The 26,734-nt window shown below is 34.4% G+C and overlaps 1 protein-coding gene across 7 annotated transcripts in view; it reads right to left on the bottom strand.

Annotated features, from left to right (window-relative positions):
• Nucleotides 1-26,734, bottom strand: part of siz (Brefeldin-resistant Arf-GEF family protein schizo) — a 118,161-nt gene that overhangs the window by 42,314 nt on the left and 49,113 nt on the right. For 4 of the 7 annotated variants that reach the window (XM_014235491.3, XM_070112085.1, XM_070112084.1 and 1 more), the window contains exon 1: nt 8,159-8,445. The exons of 2 other annotated variants lie outside the window; for them this stretch is intronic. The gene's annotated coding sequence lies outside the window, so the exon portion shown is untranslated. Of the gene's footprint in view, nt 1-7,686; nt 8,086-8,158; nt 8,446-26,734 lie in introns of those variants that run through there. One more of the 7 variants, XM_070112087.1, reaches the window with a different exon arrangement.

Raw genomic sequence — 26,734 nt, 5'->3', positions numbered from 1 at the left:
ACATATAATACCCTTCAAATATACAAAAGATTCCTTACAAAAACTTAATTTTTATTGGTCAGTTTGTATGGCAACTATATAATATAGTGATTTGATCTGAATAATTTCTTTGGAGGTGGCATTTTTGCCTTTGACAATAATTCATGCCAAATTTTGTGAAGATATCTCGTGAAAGGAAAAAGTTTTCTATGCAAGCACTTGATTGCGATTGCTCAGTTTGTATGACAGCTATATCCTATAGTGGTCCGATATCGGCCGTTCCGACAAATGAGCAGCTACTTGTTGATGAAAGGACGGGTGCAAAATTTCAGATCGATATCTCAAAAGCCGAGGGACTGGGACTAGTTCGCATGTATATAGACAGATAGACGGGTATGGCTAAATCGGCTCAGGTCGTCAATCTGATCATTTATGTATATATTTTATAGGGCTGCCGTCGTTTCCTTATGAGTGTTACGATTTTCGTGGCAAACATTAAAATACCTTGTTTAGGGTATAAAAAGAAATCAAATGGGGAAAAGAAAAAAGTGTAATACAACAATAACTACAGTGTAAAATCATATTTAATTTCGTATTCATGTCCAATAGCCGCAAATGCGGAACGGCACATAATAGGCCGGCTATGTTGTACATAACTACTTTTCTATGTAGATATGTACTTATGTAAGTGTATATGTAGGGTATTTGCAAGCGGCGCACAGTGGCGGGCGAAATAGCAATGATGAATGAGTTGCTCACCTTGTTTTGGCCGCCATAGTGAAAATAAGTTTTCACTCTAGTAGTGTAAGTTCAATGCTTTAGAATTTATTTAAGAAGTTACGATTTAGGATTTTTTAAAAATAATTTATGGTCTTAACTAAAACACATATTATTTATTTTCATTTTACATGATCCTGTTAGGAGTTATGCTGACAACGCGGACGCATCTTGTTTTCGAGGGGTCACCGGAAATGACGTTACAATGGCGGAGTTTTAAGTTTTTTTTTGAAAATCTCAGAAATTATTCTCTAAATGTGTATCTTTAAGACAGAAAAAAGTTTGAATTAAATAAATAATTTTTTATATAGAAAAAAAATTATTGAAAATAGGCATTTATTTACCCGACGAAACCCATGTAACCGCTTAAAAGCGTTTTTCTCGAAACTGCATTTTTCAAATAGGCGCCAACAGTAATACTTGAAAACTAGCGATAGTTAGTAAGTATCGACTTGAAATTGTAGCTCTAGTTTTTTTCCAAACACAATTTACTGCTAAGTTTTTCATTCAAAAATTTAACATATTTTTACAAGTTCGACATTTTGTAAAAAATGTATGTGAAGCTAAAATATACGTACTTTACTTTACTAGTAAATCGTATGTAGAATAACATTCCATTTCTAATTTTTTCTCAGACAGCGCGAGTTCCAAGAATCACCTTCAACCGTAGCGGCTTCAAAAGGTGATTCGGTCGATTGTCCCGATAGCGTCCAAATTATATCAAATTGTCAAGATAACATTTTTTTATACACTCAAAGACACGTTTATTAAAGCATGGCAGAGAGAAGTTCGATTAACTTTGCCTTACTCCCAAACCTGTAACCATTTAATATAACATATTTATTACTCCGCTTACAAGACAGTTGGATCTACGTAACTGAAACGCACTCGGTTTTTTACAACGGGTCAAGGACTGTCAACTCATCTGAAGTAATCAAAATGGTTTGGGAACTATTTTTTCTATGGCTATAACAACAACAAGAATACTTACTTATAACTTTTCTGGTAATCGGCTACTATTTTTAGGTTAAGTTAACTGCTTCGTAGCAAATGAAAACTCATTTCATTAATATTCGTATTCAATACAGTGGCATAAATCAGACCAAATTCAAAGTCATAACTTTTCCCAACACTGCATACAAATTAAACGGTATTTATCACCGCTGAAGCTAGCGTATGTAGTGGCTTTATGAATATTGCTATGTACAATAGCTTTTATAAAAATATATGTAAGTATGTATGCATGTGTGCATATGTAAATGTGTATGTGCGACAATTGTGTGTAAATATGGGAAGTGGATGTCTCAACGTTTGTGGTCTAAACCAACTGACGATTGACGACGGACAACTGCGAGGCGCACTGAATCGCATGGAACGGAACCAAAATGCATGGCCGACAACAGCGGCTGACTGACTAAGTGACTGAGTGCTTGACTGATTGGCGCAGTGGCACAAGGCGACGTCAGCTGCAAGTGACTCTGCATGCATATACATACAGATAAATATATACAGTCAGTCAGGCTGGCTGTTGGCTTAATGTCATTATAGAGGCTATATGTATATGTATGTATGTATTATAAATATTATATATATATTTATGCCTCTCTGCACTTCCGTACATTCAGTTAAGTTGGCTTATGATGTTTTTGTTATTATTACTTTTATTGTTGTTGCTTGCCATTTACTGTACGCTAGCCAATGTCTATTAGCGGAATTGGATAGGAAGAGGAAATTGAAATTCAACGTCATTAAATTATTTACTTGCCATGGTTATCGTTTTTCACTACTTTTATTTGCCACTTTTTCTGTTGCTTCTTTTTCTTCTTTTTTTCTCTCTCGTATTGTAATGGCTTTGCGCTTTGTTTTTTGTTTTGTGGCTTTTATCCGTTAGCGTTAACTTTTGCTTTATAGCTGTATGCAATTGTTGTAGTTGCTACCATCATTACAATTATTATTATGATTGTTGTTGTTGTTGCTGTTGCATTTGTATGCACCGCACGTTCTTCAAAGCAATTGCAGATAACTAGTTGCACAGTTAGTTACAGACGGGTGAAATATATGCGCATATATATGTTTTTTTTTATATAATATATGTAAGTGGGCATGGGCATGGGCATATACATATATAATAATAAATATGAATTGTATATATTGTACATATACATACATACTTATGTGAATATGTATGCATTACATTGAGCTTGGTTTGCTTTGAGCTTTTGTGACTAAGTAAAAATAATAATAACACTAACAGAAATAACAAAAACCATAACTACAAAAACCAAAACAACGGGCGCAATTGCAGCTTCGTCAGCAGTAAGTACATAAACGAAGTTGTTTCTATACCTCGAACAGGGTATATTAAGTTTGTCACGAAGTTTGTAACACCCAAAAAGAGATGTCGGCAACCCTGTAAAGTACATATATACATAGGTATATAAATGATCAGCGTGACGATATAGCCATGTCCGTCTGTCCATACATACGCGAACTAGTCTTCCAGTTTTTGTGATATCTATCCGAAATTTCGCACACATCCTTTTTTCGCCAAGAAGCTACTCATTTGTAATTCTAAATCAAAGTCCTTTTATAGAAAATTTTAGTTCTTGTATAAAACACTTTTTTATTTAATCAGATATCTTCAAGAAATTCGGCATAGATTATTGCCCAGGGCAACGCTACGATTTCCGAACAAATTGTTCAGGTCGGACTACTATATATACTATAGGATATGTCTGCCATACAAACTGAACCATCAAAACCAGTTCCTTGTATGATATACTTAGTTTTACACATTAGTGCTATAAGAAATGCACCTGTGAAGGGTATTACAGCTTTGGTGCAGCTGTTTTTTCTGGTTTTTGTTTTTACAAAATAACTTATAGCGCAGGTAAGCGCACTCAGACTCACATGTAGTATGTATGTAAGCAAAGAAACAGTTAGCCACATAAAATATATATATATACTTGTTTCACACAGCTGCAGATAAAATCGCGCACGAGTGATTTTTGATTTTCGAAAATTTCCCTTAGCCATTTACTTGCTTACTGTTTTTATTGTTATTTATTTTTATATTCTCTTAATGCAGTTACTTTCCAGTTAAGTTAGTTAAATTTTTTCCGAGTTTTTTAAACCGTTATTGTATGCAAATATTTGTATGTATTTTTAGTATTCTAACTTTTGCGCAAACAAATTTTTAATTTAATTTACTTTTTGTTTTTGTATTTTTTTCAGCACAACCCCAAACATGTATTAATATACAGAGCTTATTTCATACATACACACATACAAGCATATTTATATTAAAATCGTTAGTGATTGAAGACGAAAAAGGCACACGAAATTCAATGGCGAAACAGGTTTGCGGATGCGCACGCAAACATACACATTCACATGTACTTATATGTATAAAGTATGTGTTAATAAAATTATACATATATGCATATACAAATATGTAACTGTGATTGTCAGCATTAATATATAAAGGTTTATGGCAGCACAATAAACAGCTGATGTGTAATTGCGTTTACACCGCAAAAAAGGGAATGAAAAAAATAAAATAAAACAAAAACAAGTTGGAGTATTGGATATGAATATACCGTTACAGCTTTGAATTGATAAATAAAATATAATTTTATATGATTTATATGGTAAATTGAGCGCTTACCGCTCTAGGAAAATTGCTAATATAAAATAACTGTTTCTTTTTATAAGTGAGTGTTTTCTGAGTGCGCAGCTCCATAAAAATTTCCCTAAAGGTAATTTGACAGCACTATTAAGGGGGTATTCCAGTCTAGAAATTAAAAACAAATCGATTTCAATGGACCCTGCAAGGATTATTCAAAAATCGCTCTGAATTTTGGACACATTCTTTTCATTCTCTCCAAGAAACAGCAACAAATTTGTCGGAACCGTCGATATCGGACCACTGTAGCGTATATCTGCCATACAAACTGAACGATCGGAATCAAGTTTTTGCATGGAAAACTTTTTTATATTATTAGAGTATTATAGCTTCGGTGCAATTGAAGTTATCGTTTTTTTCTCGTTTCTTTTTCATAAGGGTCGATTAGATATCGTGACGACGGTAATAAATAAAAAATATTTCAAATGAAAAAAATACAGCATGTTTGGGACATAAGAAGGTGAGTTTACACCAAATCTCGTGGAAAAAAATTGTTGTGTTATTTATTGTTTTATTTTCTTATTTATATTTAATTATTTTCATAATATTTCTTACTCCAATTTTTAATTTTCCCCTGAGGCATTTATGTACATATGTATACGTAACTGCTATAAGTTTTTTATTTTGTTAAAATTTTTAATGTTATTTATTTTTTGTCATTATTTTTTTTCGATTAATACCTATGTTTTTTATGATTTTAACTTGCCTTTAGCTTTGTATAACCTAAGCATTGTCAAAAACAGACCATAACTGATCAAGGCTCCAGATACCGAATATGCCTATACCCCCAGTGCCTATTGCTAAATTTTTACCGAAAAGATCGGTCAATCTGTGAGATATATTAATGAAATTTGGAGAGAGTTCTTTCGAATTGAATTCAATCGGGTCAATACTTCCCTTGGCTCCCATTAACCTAATATAAAGATTTTCGAACTTCTGGTTAATTTGATACCGCATATATCGGCCAATATGTGAGTTATCTTAATCAAAATAAGAGAGCGTGTTTTTCTAATAACGGTGCATCTTTGTGCCTTAAATAGATAAAATCGGCGGCAAACTTGTTCGGGCCACAATATAACTAATATCAGGTTTTTCGAACATCATGCTGACCTTACTTCATAAATATTGATGATGGTACGAAAATATGTGAAATGAATTTACGAATTACCCAGACTCTCATTAATTACATATTATAATGGTTTTCGATATTTTAACAAACCATATGCCGGATTTGTCGGTCACTGTGTATATAATATGTTCTCGAGTATACCTGAGTAATTTCAAAAGGTCACCATATCATATATAGTGATTTCCGACCTTCCAGCTGACTTTAAACCGTTTAGGTTGGTCAAAATATGTGATATTTTAATGAAATTAATATAAGCTTTCTTAAAAATTATGTGGTTAAGCGCTTAATATGAATGGTGCAAACCTCATATCATTAATGTAATGAGTTGCGTTTTCCACATCAACTCAATATAGGTATAATATCAAAATTTAGCCTCTTCGCTTGAGTTTATGTCAGATATTTCTTATGTGAGGATGATTTTAATATAATTTTTGCTGACGGGAAGTAAAATATAGTTATAAAACTATTTTAGTTTATGACCTATAATATAGGTTAATAAGATACAAATTTGATCGTAATCTATTCAGGATTTCGTCGAACAATGAATGTTGAATTCTTCCGCAACAATTTTAAAATAAAGTTTTGACAACACCTGAAGGCTTTGATCTTGGCAAGTTGCAAGAGTACGAAATGTTCGGTTACACCTGAACAAAGCGCTTCCTTACTTGTTTATTTTTGTATTTTATATTTTGAATTCTTTTTTATTATTCCTTAGTTTATCATATCAAATTATTTTAATTTTGTTTTTGAAGGATTTTCTTATATTACTACTTGCTTTATTTTTTTAATTTTTTAAGTTTTATTTATAGCTTTTTATTTTTTTGTTTTAATTTAACTTTTTCTTATAGTTTTATTAAATTAATTTATCACTTAAATTTTTTTTAAATTTAGATCGCATTTTCTTCAGTCATTCACAATTATTAATTTATTAAATCAATCGGTTACATTATTAATTTATTTAACTTTTTTATTTTTGTTTTTATGTTTTAATGTATCCTTTCATTATTCCACAGTGATGAAGCATAATATAATATATTACATTATTTCCTTTTTAATTAATTTCTTTTTCTTATATTATATATATTAAATTTGATGTTGCTTTTTTATTTTAAATTCAAAGACAAATTTCTAAACTTTAATTTACGTTAATTTTTTTATATACATTTTTTTTAAATTTGGTTTCCATTCTACCCACGTTGATGCTCAATATTACGAATTTGAGTAAAATAATTATTTTTCATCATATTAGGTTTAGTTATTATTTCTTAATTAATTTTATGATTTTTTTAAAATTTTTTTACTTAATTTTTTTCTAACACCCTCAGTCACACAACGAATATTTTTCAATTTATGTATAACTTTCTTCTCAGTGTACTGACAACATTTGTTTTGTAATTTTTTTATGTAACATTTATTTAAGCATTTATATATATACACATATGTATATACAATATATAGATTGCCGTTGTGTCGTTGCGTTTTTAGGGCATACTCATACACATATAGATTTTATATATGCATAAAAAAAAAATGACAGTTGCTTCCTACTTCACTGGCCCTGGCAATATGAAAAGCACGCATCAGCACAAGTACAAGCATACACACTTATACACTTGCATTAATTGCCTCATAAATGCAGAAAACATATGAACGCATTTTGCTATAATGATATGCAAATAAGAGATTATATCTACACATATATAAGTGTATGCATATATGGCGAGAATAACTGCAGCTACATTATATAATATAAATATATCAATATAGGTTTGTTGCCGTGTGTGTACTTGATTTTCGAAATTGCACACGACAAATATGTATTAATTAATTTAAGTGTCAATTTCGGTTGCAAAATTATTATATTTGCTTTTGGTCACACAGCTGTAATGCGTGTGGTCATTATTGCTGCTGTTTTTCACTTGTATATAGCTGTGATGATACAATTAGGCGCGCCGTAAAAGCGCTGCTGACGCGCAGGCAACAGGGCGGCGTACTTTAGCGACGCGGCATGACACAGCGCGGCGCAGCGCATCCCAAAGTCATATTTCAAATGATGCAGTAACTTTTATGTATATGTATTTACATACGAGCTATATATAGGTAAATAAATATTTACTTATAAGTGCCTGAATATGCCAAGCGTTCGCCATAAACTTCAGTTTGCACTTTGAGACACAACGCGTTACAACTTTTTCAACATTTTATTAAAATTCACTTGTAAATTGCACAATTTACATACATATGCACACATGTATGTATCAGCGCATATGCATGTGTATGAATAAATTTTAAGCTTTACTTTGTCACTTTGTGCTTGACTTCGACGACACATCCTTCACCCCGGCCTTGCGCGCCACTATAGTGGTTCAATTCAAAGCTTTATTTCACACAACCGTATTGTTGTTGCATTTGCAAGCTCAAATTCACAATTCAAACAAACGCGCTCGCGGGTTCAGGGTAAGCCAAATGCGAATATTGTATGCGATGAGAAAATATGAATTTCGAACTTCAAATAGCTTTTGTTTCAATATTTACTTTTTTAACATTTTATTAACACTTTTTTCGTAAAAAAAATAAATTTTTATTACTTAGGAACCATTATTGCTGCCGCGCATTGCGCACACATTTCACAACATAACGCGTTTGCTAGCAAAAATAAAAAATTCAATTTTCAAAACGCGCCGTAAAACGCTGGCAAAACCAACAACGACCGAAACATTTAAATTAACCAAAAAACATTGGTCACTGCGATATGTGGAGCGTGTGATGCTATACACACACGCGCATACATCGAATTTCGTTGTTAATGTTGACTGGCGTATTTGCGCCATATAAATTAGTGAGTGCGCCGCACACGATACACGAATAGACTAAGTTAGCCCACTTGCTGTGACTTTGCGACTACCCACCAAAAGTACGCCCGAGCGCAGCATACCACATACAAGTTGGCTGCGGGCGCGCGCTCGCACATGTACACTTGTTCGTCCGCTCTCAAGTGCCACAGTCATCACGCTTATTAAAAAGCACAACGCGCTCCGAGCGTATAAATTCAATACATATTTGTAAGCATACTATAACGGAGTGTGCATGGAGTGTAGAGTGTAGCAGCGTTAAGCAATGCAAAGCGTAGCGAGTGAGCGCGCTAACGAAACTAAACAAACGAACCAGCAGCAGTCAAACAGCAAGCAAACAAACGAAGCGCGTCAGCAAAGTAAGCAGCCAAGTCAGTTTGCTAGCTTGCTTGCTAGCTAGCCAGCGAAGCGCGCAACAAAAAACAATCACTCAACAGCTAGCGAGCAGCGCACAACGTTAAAAAATAAAGAAAATTAGCTCAGCGTCAGCAAACGGAAAAATATGCTGGCGCGCGGCAAGCGAAGCCGCCACCGCCAACACTGCGACACAGAAGCGCAACGCGCTCAGTAATCAGGCTTTGTAAACATACGGCAAGCATGAAATGTAAATTAATGTTTGGATGAGCCATTGTACTGGCGTTGTAAGTCATCTGCGCTAAGACCGCGCTTTTTTGGCGCTTCCGCGCCCAAACACAACCGCGCTGCCGTTTACAATTCAAGCGCGACTTGGCATCTCAACGCCCGCAGTTGTAATGAAATAAATACGCAGCGCATAGCAAACAAATAATCTAAATAAATAATTTTAAAAATATAAATAAATTTTTACATAGCTATGTACCGATTTTAATAATCGTGTTTGCGTGACATGCCGCGCCGTGCCGCGTCGCTTGGGCGACTGTGTGTTAATTTTCATCTTGTATGCGTGCGCACTGCGGTGCGGTGCAATCAGGTGTTGGCTGCCTGGCACTGTATTTTTTCCAGATTGCCTTGTTTACCTTTCTATTTGTTGTTATTAAGTTACTTAAGAAATTGCTTCATTTACTTATTTATTTATTAGACTTTGTTGGCTACCAGCGGCAAGGTAATTAATTATTTTCTTTTTCGTTGGAAATTTAGTACGTTTTCGGTGTTAATTGTATGATAATGGCGCAGAGTCATGCAGGAAATTGTAAATATGGGTGTGAAGTTCTAAGCGAAAAAGTTACTGGGAGTGTATTAGTAACTGCTACCTAAATTCAATTAATATCCGTCTGTCTCAGTTGAAAGCATTGATTTGACAGTTTTCATTAACTTCAGAACCTTTCGAAACCTCCGCAATCACCAAGTAAGTCTTCACTTAGCGAGAGGATTAATCCAAATATTTTATTCTGTCAGATCGAAGTTCTCAAAGTTATCATAAACAGAATCAGTAATGATTTTTAACGGAAGAAATGGTGTAACTAACCCAAAGTAATACAAGTATTGAAACGCGTAAGTCTTGGTAAGACTATATATAATCTTTGATAGCTATTAACAATGATACAAATTTATGTTTATGTTTACCAAATATTATATTTCTTGAGTTAGTAAAAAATAAATTTTCATTAAAATTTGTCGAAAACTTACTTTTAAATGTGGCATTTCGAACTTTAAATTCCTATTTTGAAGTTGTCTCAGAATTTTGGGTTTAATATAGGAAATTCGGAAATGAATCTAAATTAATGTTCTTCATTAAAAATCACTTTGGATAAATACACTGGCTTCTCGTGAAGGATCTAAATTTATTAAATGGTAAGGCCTCAACTCTCACTCTCTTCACTTCACTTTTCAAGCACCAATATTTTAAAAACTAACTTAGAAGCATAAAAAAAATCGGGGCCACTTCCCACACAGCGTATTATTAAGAGTTTTGTGCCGGTCGATTGGCCACCCTTTGGAGATATGTAAAGTCTTAAGTTCATGTTCATTAATATATCTCTGCTATTTTTCAGCTGTCAATGGAATAACGAATGCTACTTTAGAGGCATTTTTATAGCGAATCTATTCTGTTAGCGTGATTTAACAATATTTAAAGGGTACCGCTGCTTTGGGGATTACTTAAAGATATCACATTTATAAAGATAGTTTTAGACAGCTTTCACATAGATACTGTGGTAAAAGAGTTTAACTACAGCGGAATTTTTAAATTCAAAACACAATTTTTACGAAAATGTAATATTTTGAAACAATAACACTGATGCCTGTCGATTCACTTTAGAAAAGTTTGGGAACAGCTGCCTCAACTTGTTAAAACAATTGCGAAAACAAATACTGGAAAAAGCCAAAAGCATATATGAGTACGTAAAAGTATCAAGTAAAACCACCAGACAACCTACATAGGTGTACATATGTATATTCGTATGTATGCTAGTAGCAATATTGACGTGCTTTTGGGGGGTTCGCTTTAAACTTACACAAAGAAAACAAAAGAAATATACAATATACACAACTGCTGATTGTTTGACGACTTTTATTGTTTGCCAGCTAGCTACAGCAGCTGCAGTTGTTGTTGCATTTGGTAGCTATAGGTATGCGTATATGTATGTATATAATATTTGCGGAGCACTGCAACAAGCTCATATCGAGTATGACTCCCGGCATACAGAAAAATGCCACAATACACGCTCGTTTAATGAAAAGCTAACTTTACTCACGGCGACAAAACAAGTCAGCTCAATAGCGCACCAGGCGGTGGTTACTTAGTTAGTCCAGCTCGGCTCAGCTCAGCTCGTCGGGAGTGAGGGCCGTCAGCCCAGCCAGCGGAACCAAACAAAAGCGGATGAGAGTTTTATTTGTCCAAAACTATAGTTGTATGTATGTGTGTGTTTGCTAGGTTTGGACTTGCTCTCCAAGTAGTCATAGGGGAGTAAGCAGCTCGTATGTGCCGTACCTTATGCATGCGGCGTCAGCGTCGAGCGCGCTTCGAGCTGGGCTGCGCTTACGTTACGCTCAAGTGAGTCACACCGCACGAACGAATGGGACGATTGTTCGCATCGTAAAATACGAGTAAACGTGTGTATATGGGAGAAGTCACGGGCCATAACGTGGAAATACAGTGGGACGCATGCGGGTCTACCGATTGTTGTTATATATGGAAGTATGTGGATATATGGACATTATGGGCAGTCTGTGGCTCAAGCTATGGAAGTGGTATGGCGTGTAAGCTCAACGGATGGATGGATGGATGGACGGACGGAAAACAAGCGGACGGGTAACAACAGAAATTTCAACGAAAAGCAATAAAATTATTTTTGTTCATGAATAGAAAAAGTGAATGTTGACTACATACATACTTGTATGTACCTACTTACATACAGTGTGTGCTCTCACTTAAAAAAAATTCGAAATGTACGAAAAGTTTTCCATTGTAACTAGCTTCGTACTAATTTATAATTTTGTTTATGCGTGATGAGATATGAATGAAAAAAATTTAAGTATGACAAAGCTAAACGTTTAGCAGTCACGTCTTGAATGTACACACATATAAATAGTGTATGCACACAGCGAGACTTATAAAAAGCTTGCACAAGCGTTTTGAACTCGTATTACCCTCAATACCTTAGTAGTAGAGAAAACCAGTGCGCCCCAGACAACCAGTTTGGATATATATAAAAACAACTTTGTTTATGGGAGCAGTTAGGTAAAAGATGATTGATCTTCAAAATGGGGGTTCACATTTGAACTGCCAAAGAAAAGTTCTCTATGAAACCAGAAAACTCCAGTCGTTGGATATATTAGTTCCAGATGGCGCCTTGAACCAGCTTAAGCTATCTACTTCCATTTCTGTTAGTTCAACTATTTGGCTGTCAATAGGAGTGAGATCTGAAGTATCTCAATCTTGATCTTGCAAAAGTGGGGCAATCAAGAAGTCAACACTTCCTTCAAGATTATTTTAACTCGTTTTCCTTCACACAAATTCTAGTAAGTTAATAAAAGAGCATGAGAGAGGGACAGAGCTGAATATAAAGTAACTTATGAACTTATTTGATCTTCCCGATAAATACCTTTCCATTGCTAAGAGTATTTCAGCGATCTCTATAAGAAACGAATCAGAGAGAGGGAAGAGAGAGCAACTGAGTATTTTATTGGCCTCGGCAACAGTTAATAATAAGTTGTACGATAAATAGCTTTTGCTTTCTTTAAGTTTCCTGTACTCGGTTCAAATCGGTTGGAAATAAAAATACTGTACAACACCAAGTGTGTTACCAGAGTGAATAATATAGTTTGAGTTTACCAATAAATGGTTCATCATTAGTTAATAAGATAGATATTTAAGATGTGGCGATATTGCTCTATAAACAACGCTAATATGACGGAAGAAGTGTTCTTATCTTGTTCCAAAATATTTTCAGGTTGTATAGTTAAATAGTATATAGTAAAATATATATAAATAACTTGTTATAACTGTCTATCGCAGTTCCCCTAATTATCAAAAAAGAGAATAGAACACGACTTATACATATGTATATAGATTACACTTCTATCTCCGCGGTTTCTATTTACGTAATGATTTGGAAAAAATTATATGACTGACGAAGCTTTCTGATCTTGATTCAAACTACTTATTATCTTCTTCTATAAATATGTTAATTACTTATCAATAAGAGAATCGGAGTGTTGAAATCACGCCATTTAAAATAATTTGCGTTAACTCTTGTGGTTTTCTCGCATATAATATATATAAGGCAATACAGCAATCTCCGAAGAAATTGTGCAGATTGGACCACTATAGCATATAGATGTCATATAAATTGGACAATCGAAATCAAGTGTTGGTATGGAAAGTTATTTCATTTAAGAGTTTTTATTCTTTAGCCTAATTAAGTGATTGCCTGACTGTTGGTTTGAATGATCCATCAACATTTCATCAGTTGACATGTTTTTGTTGACGTGACAATAGGGACAGCAGTTGCTACTGACAAGCCGTTCACTTGGGTACACACATAAATGGAGGAAGTGTATTTTTGTGTCATAAGAGCACAAATGTGACGAATGATAATTACTATGAATTTATATATTTTTTATATACATACATATGTATTTATGCAAGTATTTACAATGTAAATATGTAACATTATAGTTTTAATTAATTTGTAAGCGTACACCTATTTTTTAGAGTTTTCTCGAAAACTACAACAACTACAGAAGTTTAAGTAAGACGAACTAGAAAATAGTAGCAGTCGATGCAATAAAAGCAACGCTAACATGAATTCAGCGGCGTCGCCCTGACAACACGCTTAGAAAGAGTGAAAAATTATAGAAGTTAAAAAAATATAGTCGTAAATATGTTTGCAGCAAATGATAAATAAATACGTTGGCACGAAATTGGAGCGCAGAAAGAAATATTAGACATGTAACTATATATTTTGATATCAGTGTATGTGTTGTTGTAGGAAGCGCTAATAAAAATGACACGCTGCCACACCAACAAATCATACTAAATTTTTTGTGGTACATTTGGATATGTTAGTGTTGTTGTGCATGTTTTGCGAGCATTCGCTTTATATAATTTCATTTTGTATTCATATTTTTACTTGATTATAATTTGCCATGGAAACATCGCGACTATTTTTTTGTTAACTATTTTCTCACACAATGTTTATTATTTCGTTAGAAGCTTCTTGAGTTCATTTTTTGAGTATTCTATTCGACTTGCTGGCCGAAAAAGCTGACACATGTATTTGCAGCTCTTTCAGCTCAAACAAGTGGGTGGCGGATGGGAGCGACAGGCAGCATTACAAATATGTTTTGCTACGCCAAAGTTGGCAATGTTTTTTTTTTAAATTTTTTGTGGTTTAAATATTAAGCAAGAACAACGTTTGGCGTTTTCGTTTATCGTATAAAAAATTATTTTAACCATTTTTGTGGTAAGAATAGAAAAACAAGCAAAAACGTTAATTTCGGTTGCATCGAAGCTATAATACCCTTCACAAATATAAAAAGTTCTTTACAAGAACTTGATTTTGATAGGTCGCTTTGTATGACTTAGACAATAACGCATGCCGAGTTTCTTGAAGATATCTCCTTAAATCAAAGAGTTCCCCATACAAGCACTTTATTCCGATCGTTCAGTTTGTAAGGTAGCTATATGCTATAGTGGTCCGATATCGGCGTTTCCGACAAATGAGTAGCCTCTTGGAGAGAAAAGCACTTGTGCGAAATTTCAGAATGATATCTCAAAAAGTGAACGACTAGTACGCGTATAAACAGCGTATAAAAAAATAACGAAAAAAACTAAATTCAGGTGAAACTGAATATTTTATACTCTCGGATTTTGAAAGAGTTAAATCCGGGGCAATACTTTTAGGTATTGACAAAATTTGCTGCAAAAGAAAAGATAAATGGATTTAATCATAGTTGGGGGCTACTTTCCGCATTGACCAGATTTAATATTTTTTGGATTTCGACATCAACACATTACATATTACGAGGAAAATAAAGTAAAAGGAAAATATGTTAAGCATTCTGACTTTTATTCAGATATCTCACAGATTGATTGATATACCTAAATCGTATAAAGTCGTTCAGATTGACCTGTATATGTATATGCTATTAAGACAACTTTGAAAATTGTCATATTAGGTAACGGGTGTTTTTTGTTTGAGGTATAGATCTTTAAGTTGGCATTACTGTTTAAGATGGCGACCGATTTTACAGCTCTAAAGTGATTTATTCTTAGTTTGGTTTGGCAATTCATCATGAATGAAATCAGGCCTGAACAACGCTTGCAAATAGTGCAATTTTATTTCGAAAATAATGGTTCTGTAAGAAATACGTATCGCGCACTACGTTCAATTCTGGTTGAATGGCGCACTTCTGGTTGAATAGCTACGTCAACAAACAAAACTGCCGCATTTGGAGTGAAGCTAATCCTCAAGTGTATGTCGAAACACCGTTACATCCAGAAAAATAGACTGTTTGGTGCGCTTTACGGGCTGGTGGAATCATTGATCCGTACTTCTTCAAAAACGATGATGGCCAGAACGTTACAGTCAATGGAGATCGGTATAGCGCCATGATTACTAACTTTTTCATTGCTGAATTGAACAACCATGATGTCCAGGAGCTGTGGTTCCAACAAGACGGCGGAACATGTCACACAGCTCGTGCCACAATCGATTTATTGAAAGACACGTTTGGTGACCGCCTAATTTTACGTTTTGGACCTGTGAAGTGGTCTTCAAGATCTTGTGATTTAACACCGCTAGACTACTTATTGTGGGGTTATGTAAAGTCATTGGTCTATGCGCATAAGCCACAAACGCTTAACCATTTGAAAGACAAAATTCGCCGTGTTATTGCCGATATACGGCCACAAATGTTGGAAAAATTCATTGAAAATTGGACTCCAGATTGGACTACATCCGAGCCAGCCATGGCGATCATATGCCAGAAATCATATTTAAAATGTAATACCGCAAGATTATCTTTCGAATAAATAAAATTCATGTCAATCGAATAATCCATCGTTGTTTTATTGCAATTTAAAGTTCTATACCTCTAAAAAACACCCTTTATAAGGAGGTGGGTTGAAGTTTGAACCCGATTTTACCCATTTATGACACAAGTGTATCTTGTTATCAGAAAATTATGTTCTTTAAATTTCATTAATATATCTTATAGGGTAACCGATATTTGCAGGAAACAGTCAACCATAGGCACTGAAGTCCACATACAATATTTCCATTTCATTATTTTTGGATGTGGGGTATGAAAGCCTTAAATATATTATTTGTGTTTGATATATAATAAAATCAAAAATGGTTCTGCCAATCGGTCCTCTAGACCATGTAAGCTGGCTAAATCAGACTAAATTTTCTAAAAGCATGTCAATGGTCTAAGCTGATAAACCAGCTGTGATCGACCAGTTTGAATCCAACCTTATGGGTGAGATATGCTGAATAAAGTGAAAATTGGACGGACAGGGTGATCTAACACGCAATCGCGGTGCCTATAAGCCCGAAATTCTATTCAAATAGTAAATTTTATAATTCCAAATTATTAACAATTTCCTAATATTTATCTGTTTCATTCGAAACAAAAGTTCAATACCTCTAAATACAAACACCCTTGATTTATGTGCACATTTTTTTATGTAAGCTCCACAAATATACTAAATATGAAACCCCGTATTTATCTTGCCTCCCATAATTCATTAATATTCGCGTAGAATAAACGAAAATATACAGTTATAAAGCGAAAGCTTGTGTAAACAAAGGCTTAAAATGCCTTTATGTGAATAATGTAGACAGAGAAAAAAGGTCTTTGTGCACAAATTTTGTTATTATATTGTAATTTGTTTACAAGTCATATTTGGCGATAAGAGAGTTCGGCAAAACTTAGTCGTCTGAAGCGAATGAATCGAAAATACACAGACTAAGCCGCGAAAGAATGTGAAAATAGCAACAGGTGAAAAGAAATATTTAATCAATTTAGATAAAAAATTATCTACTATGTGGGCTATAGAAGAATAAAAAATATGCGAGGCGGGTATTGTGCGCGAAAACAAAAGATAAATGAAAACATGCTTTGGCTGATAAAATTAAAAAAAGAATAAAAAAAAATAACTAAATATTTATGACAAGAGATTTTTTCTAAAGAGACTAACCTCAGCATTTTTACTAGGTTTAAATGCCTAGCTAGCAGAAATCAATGCGATTCGATGAGTTACATGAACTTTGATCAGTCAGTTTGTATGGCAGCTATATACTAAAGTGACTCGATCTGAACAATGTCTGTTGCCTTGGACAATGACCCAGTCCAAATTTGATGAAGATATCTCGTCAAATGAAAAAACTTTCTATACAAGAACTTGATTCCGATTGTTCATATATACTGACGGGCGGACAGACGAAGGTTGCTGAATCGACTCGTAACACAACGTATTTTTATATATACTATATAGGGTATTTGACGTTTCCTCTTGTGTCTTACAAACATAGTGGTAAACTTAATATACTCTTGCTTAGGTTATAAAAATACGTCTAGATCAACGCAAAAAAAATAAAGCTCACATTTTAATTAGATTTCAAACTTCTCCCCAATTAACTTAGAAAGAATTTAGCGAAGATATCTACAAAAACAGGGCCAGCTGGAAAGAAGACCTTTAACTTTACAGAGACATTACTGTCTGTGGATTTTTCACTTTAGGAATATGAAAGCTAGTGTTCGAAATTAGCCTTGAGCATAGGCTAAAAATCAATTTCAAGCGATATCTAATTTCTGTTGGACGACGTTACACATTAAGCTCTCAAAGTAGAAATCTTTTGTTGGAATTGTACTGGAACGATAGACTGAAACTTTTAATAAACTGTCTGCTTCGTTGCCACGAATGGTACGGCTGTTTTTCAATAGACCACCATCAGATTCTTTTGAGGTTAATACAAATCTACAAAGTGATAGAGTTGTCTGAGAACCATGCCCAACTGCTTTAAAAGGCTAGAAAAGATCTATCTCGAAATCGTTTGTGAAATAACAAAGTAACAATGCCTTTATTCGTCTGGACATTACCTCTGGAAAGAAAGTTGGAGTTTGAGTGTTCATTCAAACGTGAAGTCTCGGCATTCAAACGTGAAGTCTCTCTTTAGGGTTTCAAGCATAAATATTCTTGGAACATAAACCTTAGTCTTCTTTGGAAAGACAAGCTTTTTGTTGCTACATAATTTTTTAAATTATATTTAATATTTGCAAAAATACTTACATAGTATCAAGTCAAGAGATATCTGGTAAAAAATATATCGTGCAATATACATACCTGAAATGAGAAAAAATGTTTATTTTTATTTAAAAAAATATACATGAATATAAATTATAATTTATTTAAATAAATTGTGTGCTTAATTGCATAATATATAATTTATATACCACAAGCCTTAGGCTACTTTCTTTATTTGTACAATTTCAAGCTTAAGTAAGACTGGTGAAGCAATTACTGTAGATGCTTTGAAGCCAGTAGCTTATACTTTACTACTCTAATTATTGAAGTCTCACATCACGTCCTGCTACTGCGACTGATACCAATTTTGGGAAATATTTTTAGTAGAACCAATGCTAAAAAGATTTAGAGAATAGTCGGTCCACTGATGTGGATATAATTCGAACTCATATTCACCCGTTATATTACTGCAGTAAAACTTAGAAAATATCATTAATATAAATAATTAAGCGAACAAAACATGGACTGTGGTGCAATCTCTTATACCTATGTTTTTTATACCTATACACTATGTATTTCAGTAAAAGGGCGTGTTGAAAAAATTATTCATGAGAATTTGAGTCCATGTCACAAACCAATGAAAACGATTGCAAAATTGCATGGATTAATCTTCAAATATTATATATACAGATTTAGCGTAGTTCTCGACTTTTCCAGTTTTCAAGGCTAAAGAAAATGATCGCTATAAAGAAATCGGTCTATCGCTTGGCAATATCTAACTATATCGCCTTTTATTAAATAAACAGTCCGCTGTATATATCATACAATTTGAACGAAGTCTTAAGAGCCATTTCTGATTATTTACTTCTCCGGTACTCATTTAAGTAGAAAACGTGTAGAAGAATTTAGCTTTACTTGATGCTTTGTACGAGTTTTAATCGCTTGATCCATTACAGTGCCAAAAAAAGGGAGGCAGTCGATTCTATGAGACCGGTTTTAATAGTTTGGAAAGGCGCAGGATTTATAACCGATTCAGGAATATCCACTTGACAGTATCAACCCGAATTATTTAAAATGTGGCTTTTATCGATATTATAACAAAAAACAAAAAGAAAAGCAACGGCTTCAGAATACAAACAGATAAATGACAAAAGCTAGTGAAATCCAAATCGATTCTGAATCATAACCGAATATGGTGGGAGATTATTATGGAGAATGGCTCTATTAATGGATGCTTTTTTTTACGAATTAGTTGTTTATGGGTCCGTGTCATAGTTTTACTTTTGATACGAAAAATTACTCACAAAAGTCAGATCATATAATATTCTCGAATATCTATGTACTTCTCAAAATCCTTTACCAATCGTCTTCAAATTAACTGAATTGCAATACTTTTCGTAGAAAATTTGTACAACCATGTAACTTGGTTTTTATAGTGCCGTAACTGCAGTGTTAGAAAATTTACGAACGAGATAAAAATTAATCAAGCCTAATACGAGCACATACATACAAACAAACAAATATTGTTCATATTTATTATTTATTTGCTTGGCTTGCATTTGGCTTTCAATATGATTTATGAGAGTCAACATTTGCTTTATGGTCAGCTAGGTTGGAAAATAGGGTTTGAAGGAGGGGTATCCAAGAGTATACGTTTGTAAGCGCATATACTTCATTTAAGGTTGGGTGAAAGTTAGTTAATGCGATTTGATGCAAGAAGAGTGGGGAGAGAGAGAAGTACAGCCATTGCATGTACGAGTTTAGGTACACAAGTGAGTGCGCACAAATTGTCGAGCAAACAAACGAAGGAAAATAAATGAAAAATGGGAAAATCGAAAGAAGATGCAAAAGCTTATAGGAAAAGAAAAACAAAAATTATAAATAAAAAATTTAAAATAAATAAATAAGTTTTGCTTATTACATGTATGCATTTTTTGTTTCTATAGTGTGGAAAGCACCTGCTCAAAGGTATGAACAGATATTTTTCATTTACACAAAAATTTTAATTGATTATTTCTACGCAGCGCCTGCAATTGCCGCTTAGACTGTCAGCGGCGTTCCCCAAAGGCTACAAAAGACAGAAAAAACAACAACAAAAAAGAAAAAGCGTTTCCCCCGGGTGAATCATAGCTATAATACCCTTCACAAATAAATAAAAATTCCTTACAAGAACTTGATTTTGATTGGTCAGTTTATATGGCAACTATATGCTATAGTAACTCGATCTGAACAATTTCTTAGGAGATTGCACCGTTGCCTTAAACAATAATTCATGCCGAATTTCTAGAAGTTATCTTATCAAATGAAAAAGTTGCTCATACAAGCACTTGATTCCGATCGTTCAGTTTGTATGGCAGCTATATGCTATAGTGGCCCAATATTGGCGGTTCCGACTTCTTGGGGAGAAAAGCATGTGTGCAAAAGCGATATCTTTAAGACTGAAAGACTAGTTCGCGTATCTACAGACAAACGGACGGACATGGCTAAATCGAAGGTGAAGGTGACGCTCGTCATTATGATCATTTATGTACATATACATATATTTTGAAGGGTCTCCGATGTTTACTTCTGGGTGTTACAAACTTCGTGGTAAACTTAACATACCCTGTTCAGGGTATAAAAATATAGATACAAAATTACACAAACACACTTATAAAAAGTACAATTACATAGGTTTAATTTATAAATGGAAAAAATTTTCCATGCCACCAAGAACCACGGGCAACTACGCACACACATATAGGTATATCCACACACTTGGGGTATTAAGTCAATTCGTTTAGTGATCACAAAGTTTCCATCAAATCAACTCGCGCTCACTCACACATTCCTGGAACACACGCTGACTAAAATTTACGAGCACAAATGCATGTTTACTTTACGCACTTAGAAGCGATATGCATCGCAGTTAGTTAGGTGGTATTTGTGTGTGCGTAAGCGCTATAGTGGCACTATATCCCACCGGAGATGGTCCGTTGGCGGACTGGAAGAGCTCACTGACACACAACCGCGAGCTATGAATTTCAATAAATCGCGCGTGCGCATCACAATCAAAACAACTAAAGTGAATAATTTTCGAAGCGAGTGTTATTGCACAGTGGGTTTTGGATATTAAAAAAACGAAAACTTCTGTTTGGTAAATTAGAATGAAAGGATCCTATGTCAAAACTCTTGAATGAAAAAATTGAAGAAGAAAGTTTTAAACCGAACATCCAACCCTCGAAACTGACCATCTACTATTACGACTGCGTCATACGACTGCGCCATACGACTCGGAAATCGAGAGCTGAATAATGGTACATTTATTTATTTTTGGTAGGATCCATTCCCTTGCCTCAAAAGTTAACGAAAATGTTTAATGTACTGTGAAAATCGGCTGAATACTTCTTGTGGGATTCTGACATGAAACTGGTTGCTACATTGATGCAGCTTTCAGAGCGCTTAATTTTTGGAAGAAGAAGGTACAGGACCGTTTTAGATAATCCTCTTGACTTCTTTGTCCACGAAACGGCTTAAAACCCGGTGAAAATCTGAAAGTTACACCAAGTTAGAGGTCTAGTCTCTAGACTGCTTAGTGACAAGTAAAACAGCTCAAAGAAAGGAGAAAATAGTTTTGAACCGAGTATCCATTTGGAAAGCGAATATAAAGTCCGTTTCCAAAATCAGGCGTACACCCGAAATGGTAATTCGAATACTTGATCGAAAACAAAAGCCTAATGGAAACAAACTATGATATTTCTTCAACTGAGCATGAAAACGCTAGCTTTTTAGACCGAGAGAATGACATCAGGTTACACACCGAACATTCAAAGGCATGGGTTTTATCTAGAGGACAACTTGAAGTATATCTCTTGATTTTTATTAAACCATTTCCATTAGTTGACACAGATGTACACGAATAATCGTCCTTTATGGCTTAGTAGAGCACTTAGACCAAATTTGGCATATTATGTATATTAATTCTATAACATAATAGAGGTGAAGGTGGATGGCACAAAAAACATTAATTTGCTGCGGTATTATAGAAATCTTGATTTTTAATGAGATAAGAGTTAACTTTCTATAAATGGCTCGAGCGAAACTCAAAGCCATTGGTGGTAGGTATCAGAAAATAAAATGTGTGCTTCGCTTTCGTTTTCGTGATAGCGATAGTTTTGCGGTATGTGTCCAAGGTGACAGTTCTGAGCCGAAAATAAATCCTGAACCGTTCTAACCCAACTGGGTACTCCTTACTTAGTAATTAGTATGCAAAATATTTAAGGGGGAAACACTCAGAGATAGTACTGTTAGAAATTAAAGCAAATGTCGAAGCCATAGGATTAGTTTTGAGTTTCTAACTGCCCCATTCTGTTTCCTCGTTCCATATTATCAGCCAGCTCCTCGAAGACTGGATGGATTTTAAAAGTATAGTTCAAGATGACTCTAAGAATTTATCTATAGATGGGATTAGCTCCTAGACAGCTTAGATTAGAGACTAGAAATTAAACTTAAGATAAATGTAAGAATGAGATCCACAGAACGGAGAAAAAAGGTGGTCTGGTGTAGATTCGCTCTAAGCGTCTTAACGAAATAACGGAGACTTACTAAATACAACACTGTGCCACTCAGTCAACAACACAATTAGGCAATCCGACGGTAGACTGTCTGTCAGACACTTTGTTAATTATCAATTTCAATGGCTAGATAAATCATGGCATGATACAAAGACCGCCAGAGCACCAGCGACAGCCACAACTATGGACATTGCGTTGTTTTTATTATTTGCCTAACTTTTTTTCTTTAAGCTATTTGTTAACTTTTTCATTACAATGGTAATGGTAATGACGACTTTTCGATGTTGGAATTATTGTTGTTGCCATTTGCAGGTTGCCTAAAAAGGTATACGTACACTCAACACTTTTCATTTGGGGGAAAAAAGAGGGAGAAGCAGAAGAGGAGAGAGAAGAAGGAGGTTGAGGAGAAGAGGCAGAAAGTGATGTGACAACAATTATGCCATGGAGTTGGCGGTAAATGGCAACACATATTGCAAGACGACGCAACAATGGCCACTTTAAAGAGCCATGGATGGACTCTTGGCTTCGTCGTCGGTGATTGTAGTGGCAGTGGTAGTGTTGGTGGCGGTGGCACTTCACACCAGCGCATAATCAACGACTTTGTTTATCTAAACCTTGTCTACAGTTGGTTGTTGTTCGTTGTGTGTGTGCAATAGGTAGGAGGGGGGGTTGGCAGGAAAGTGTCAGCAAGCCATTTAGCCAAAAAGTCAGCGACTTTTGAATGGGAACGAATATTTGTATTGGCGAGGTGTTGGTGATTAAACATACATAACCTCCAACTCGGCAGCTCTCAGCATGAACACATATAAACACACACAGTCACACAAACACACAGCAGCGTTGCGGTTATTGTTGTTGCGTCAAAGCAAACTCACTTTCTTTTTCAAACGGTTATTAAAAAGTAACAAGCGTACAAGGTTTTGTAATATTTGTAGATAATTAGTTGTTGCTGCTGTTGTTGTGGTGTGAAGTTTTATTTTTGGCGCTTTCGAGTGGCACCCGTGAATGGGCTGCAGACAACAGTCGTCCAATAAATGATTGTTGTTTGGTGTTAGTGAACTTTGTTTTGTTAAAGCGATATTGTTGTTATTGTTGGCCACCATTCGACAACCGTTACATGCGTTACAACATAAATTTCAGCGGAAAATACAACACTGAATTTTTAACAACCAATAATCAATAGTGATGTGAAAGAGCGCCAGCCAAGCCACTGAAAATAGTCATCACACACACACACAAGCATATATATTTATGTATCTAAATACGTGTGTGAACAATTCCAACTAATATACTTAGTGACAGCGGTTCTTCAGCTATGCGACCTTCACTTTCGCTTTCATCTCCACACGAAAATGAAGAAAAATTACCATAATTGTGTGAAAAAGTCATAAGCGCAAGTGAAGTGATGAATGTAGTGCTTAAAAAAATTAAAATCAAAAAAAGAGGTTAACTTTAGTTGCACCGAAGCTATAATACCCCTCAAATGTGCATTTTTATAGCATAAAAGCGTATAAAAAGATCTTTACCTTTATTTTGATTGTTCAGTTTGTATGACAGCTATATGCTATAGTGGTCCGATATCAGCGGTTCCGATGAGCAGCTTCTTGGTGAGAAACGAAGCTGTGCAAAATTTAAACTCGGCATCTCAAAAACTATACAGACGGACGGACCTGGCTAAATAGACTCAGCTCGTCACGCTAATCATTTATATACAGGTTTTATCAACAAGAGTGATATGATAAAAAAAAAGAAACACTAATTGTTAAGAATATTCAAATGTTTTTTATTTAGTGGCAAGTACAATCGATACAATCAAGTTCAGAATATAACATCATTCAAGTGGCCTCCACAACTTCTTTTGCAGGAACAAATTCGATGAACCCAATTTTTGAGTATTTTTTCCACTAAATCAAGTAGTACAAGTATGTTATGAGTAGCAGGTTCAATATTCTAAAGTTTGAAGAGAGTCTGGTTTGTTGCTAAAGACCAATGACTTCAAATACCCCTACAAGAAATATCTAATGGTGTTAAATCACAACTTCTTGAAGGCCATTCAATGTCATAATTTCTTGAAATTATTGAATCTTCAAACTTTTCACGCAATAATTCGGTTGTTGCACGTGCTGTGTGGCACGTAGCCTGGTCCCTTTGGAACCAGATGTTGTCAAGATCAACTTCTTTCAATTGCAACCATAAAAAGTTGGTTAACATGGATCTATACCGCTCTCTATTGTCAGTAACGACGATACCAGCTACATTTCGAATACCAAAAACCACACCAAACTGTCAATTTAGGTGTATGTAAAGAATTGTTCATGAATAATTTGTGGATTTTATTCGCACCAGAATCGACAGTTTTGTTCATCATTTACCGCACCACTCACCATAACCATAACGATACATAAACATATACATAAAATGGCAAAAGCGTATGAAAAGTTGGAATTGGAGAACGATTATTTTGATAATAAAATTGAATAATTTGCTAATAATACGTTTTCCTTACGTATCTTTTCATGATGAAATTTAAACATTACTGAATACAATGAACTAAAAAATTTCAGATCATGACATATTATTTTAAATATGGCCGAAACGACACTTAGAAATCATATCATCCGTATTGGAATACCCCTTACCATATATACTTTGACAAACTTAATATACCCTGTTCAGGGTATTAATATAGAAACAACCACATATACTCATACCCTGGAGAAAGAATAAGCGAAATTAAGTGATTTAGTGTATAATTTTCCAACAAACTAAGCTCTTTAATAGCACTCATATTCATATAAAGCATACATATGTATGTATTACCTATGCATAAGTTCATATATATAAGTAGACAAAAATACGTAATTTAAGAATATAGCAGGTCAATGTGACTAAGTTTTGAAGATCATTAGTTCAAAGCAACGTTTGTCAAAAGTTAATTAAAATTAAGTGAACATGACGAAACTTGTTCAAAATGGACGAAAACATAATAACGAACCACTATAAAATTGTGAATTGAGTATAATCAACCAGAAGGTCGATATATTTTTATTTAGCATATGACAGCTAGAGCAAGGTGTGAACCGATGTTATAAATTTTTGTCGCTAAAACACATTGTGGTAAAGAAATCGTGTCCACTTTATTTCAAAAAAAAATATTGGACATTTAAAACCATATAACTGGAATAAAGTCAATCGGGAAGTAGAAAATTTTGTTTTTTAGGTACATATGTATAATATATTGAAGCTAGAAGAAGGTCTAGATTGAATGTATTAACCTTTGGCACTAAACTTATGTGAGCTCGAAAACATGTTTCCATGCAATTTTTTGAAGATAACACACAATTTTTCCGATATATTCGCCATAAAATTCACTAGAATCAGGAAAATCATTCTACGTAGCATATAGGTGCTAGAGTAATGGACAGATTCTAATCATTTTTTGGTACGAAACCACACTTGTAAAGGCTTAATTTTGCGGAAGTATCTTACATATAAAATCAACCAGAAGTTCGATATATGTTGGGTAGGAGCAGTGTTGATTTGAATTTATCAATTTTTGGACCCGAATATATCCATTTTTGGACTTAAAGCACACTATTATCCATCAACGCCAAGTTTCATTAAGCTATCTTACAAATTTGCCGATATCATACTGAGGTTCTCTTATAATATTGTACTTGTATATCTAGAGACTTGAGATATTGCGACCATTTTTAGATGGAGGTATTATTTGTGTTCAATGGTGCTTGATTTATACATTATCAAGTGGAACAATATGATGGAAATTTTTTATATTGGTTGATATATCTTTAGTGGTTTACGAGATAAAGATGTGCATACAATTTTTTTTGTTAATACAGTTGGTTCTATCTATACTTGTAGCACTTTATAGTTTTGTGAGCGTGGCAAAATCAAACTATCTAAATTTTTACTCAAGACAGATAACCGGAATTGAATTCATCTTCTCCCACTGTATCTCAAGATTCGTTTTAATATGCTCTATGCAAGAGTTTTCTAGAATTTGTTTCGAAAATAATAATTTCGAGTTGTTCAACAGGATTTCCGAATATTCAAAAGCTCGAAACC

Source organism: Bactrocera oleae, chromosome 6 (genome assembly GCF_042242935.1).
Source record: "Bactrocera oleae isolate idBacOlea1 chromosome 6, idBacOlea1, whole genome shotgun sequence".
In the NCBI taxonomy this organism is placed as follows: domain Eukaryota; kingdom Metazoa; phylum Arthropoda; class Insecta; order Diptera; family Tephritidae; genus Bactrocera; species Bactrocera oleae.
Note: the sequence above shows the minus strand (reverse complement) of the source record. Positions and strands in the feature narration are given on the sequence as shown.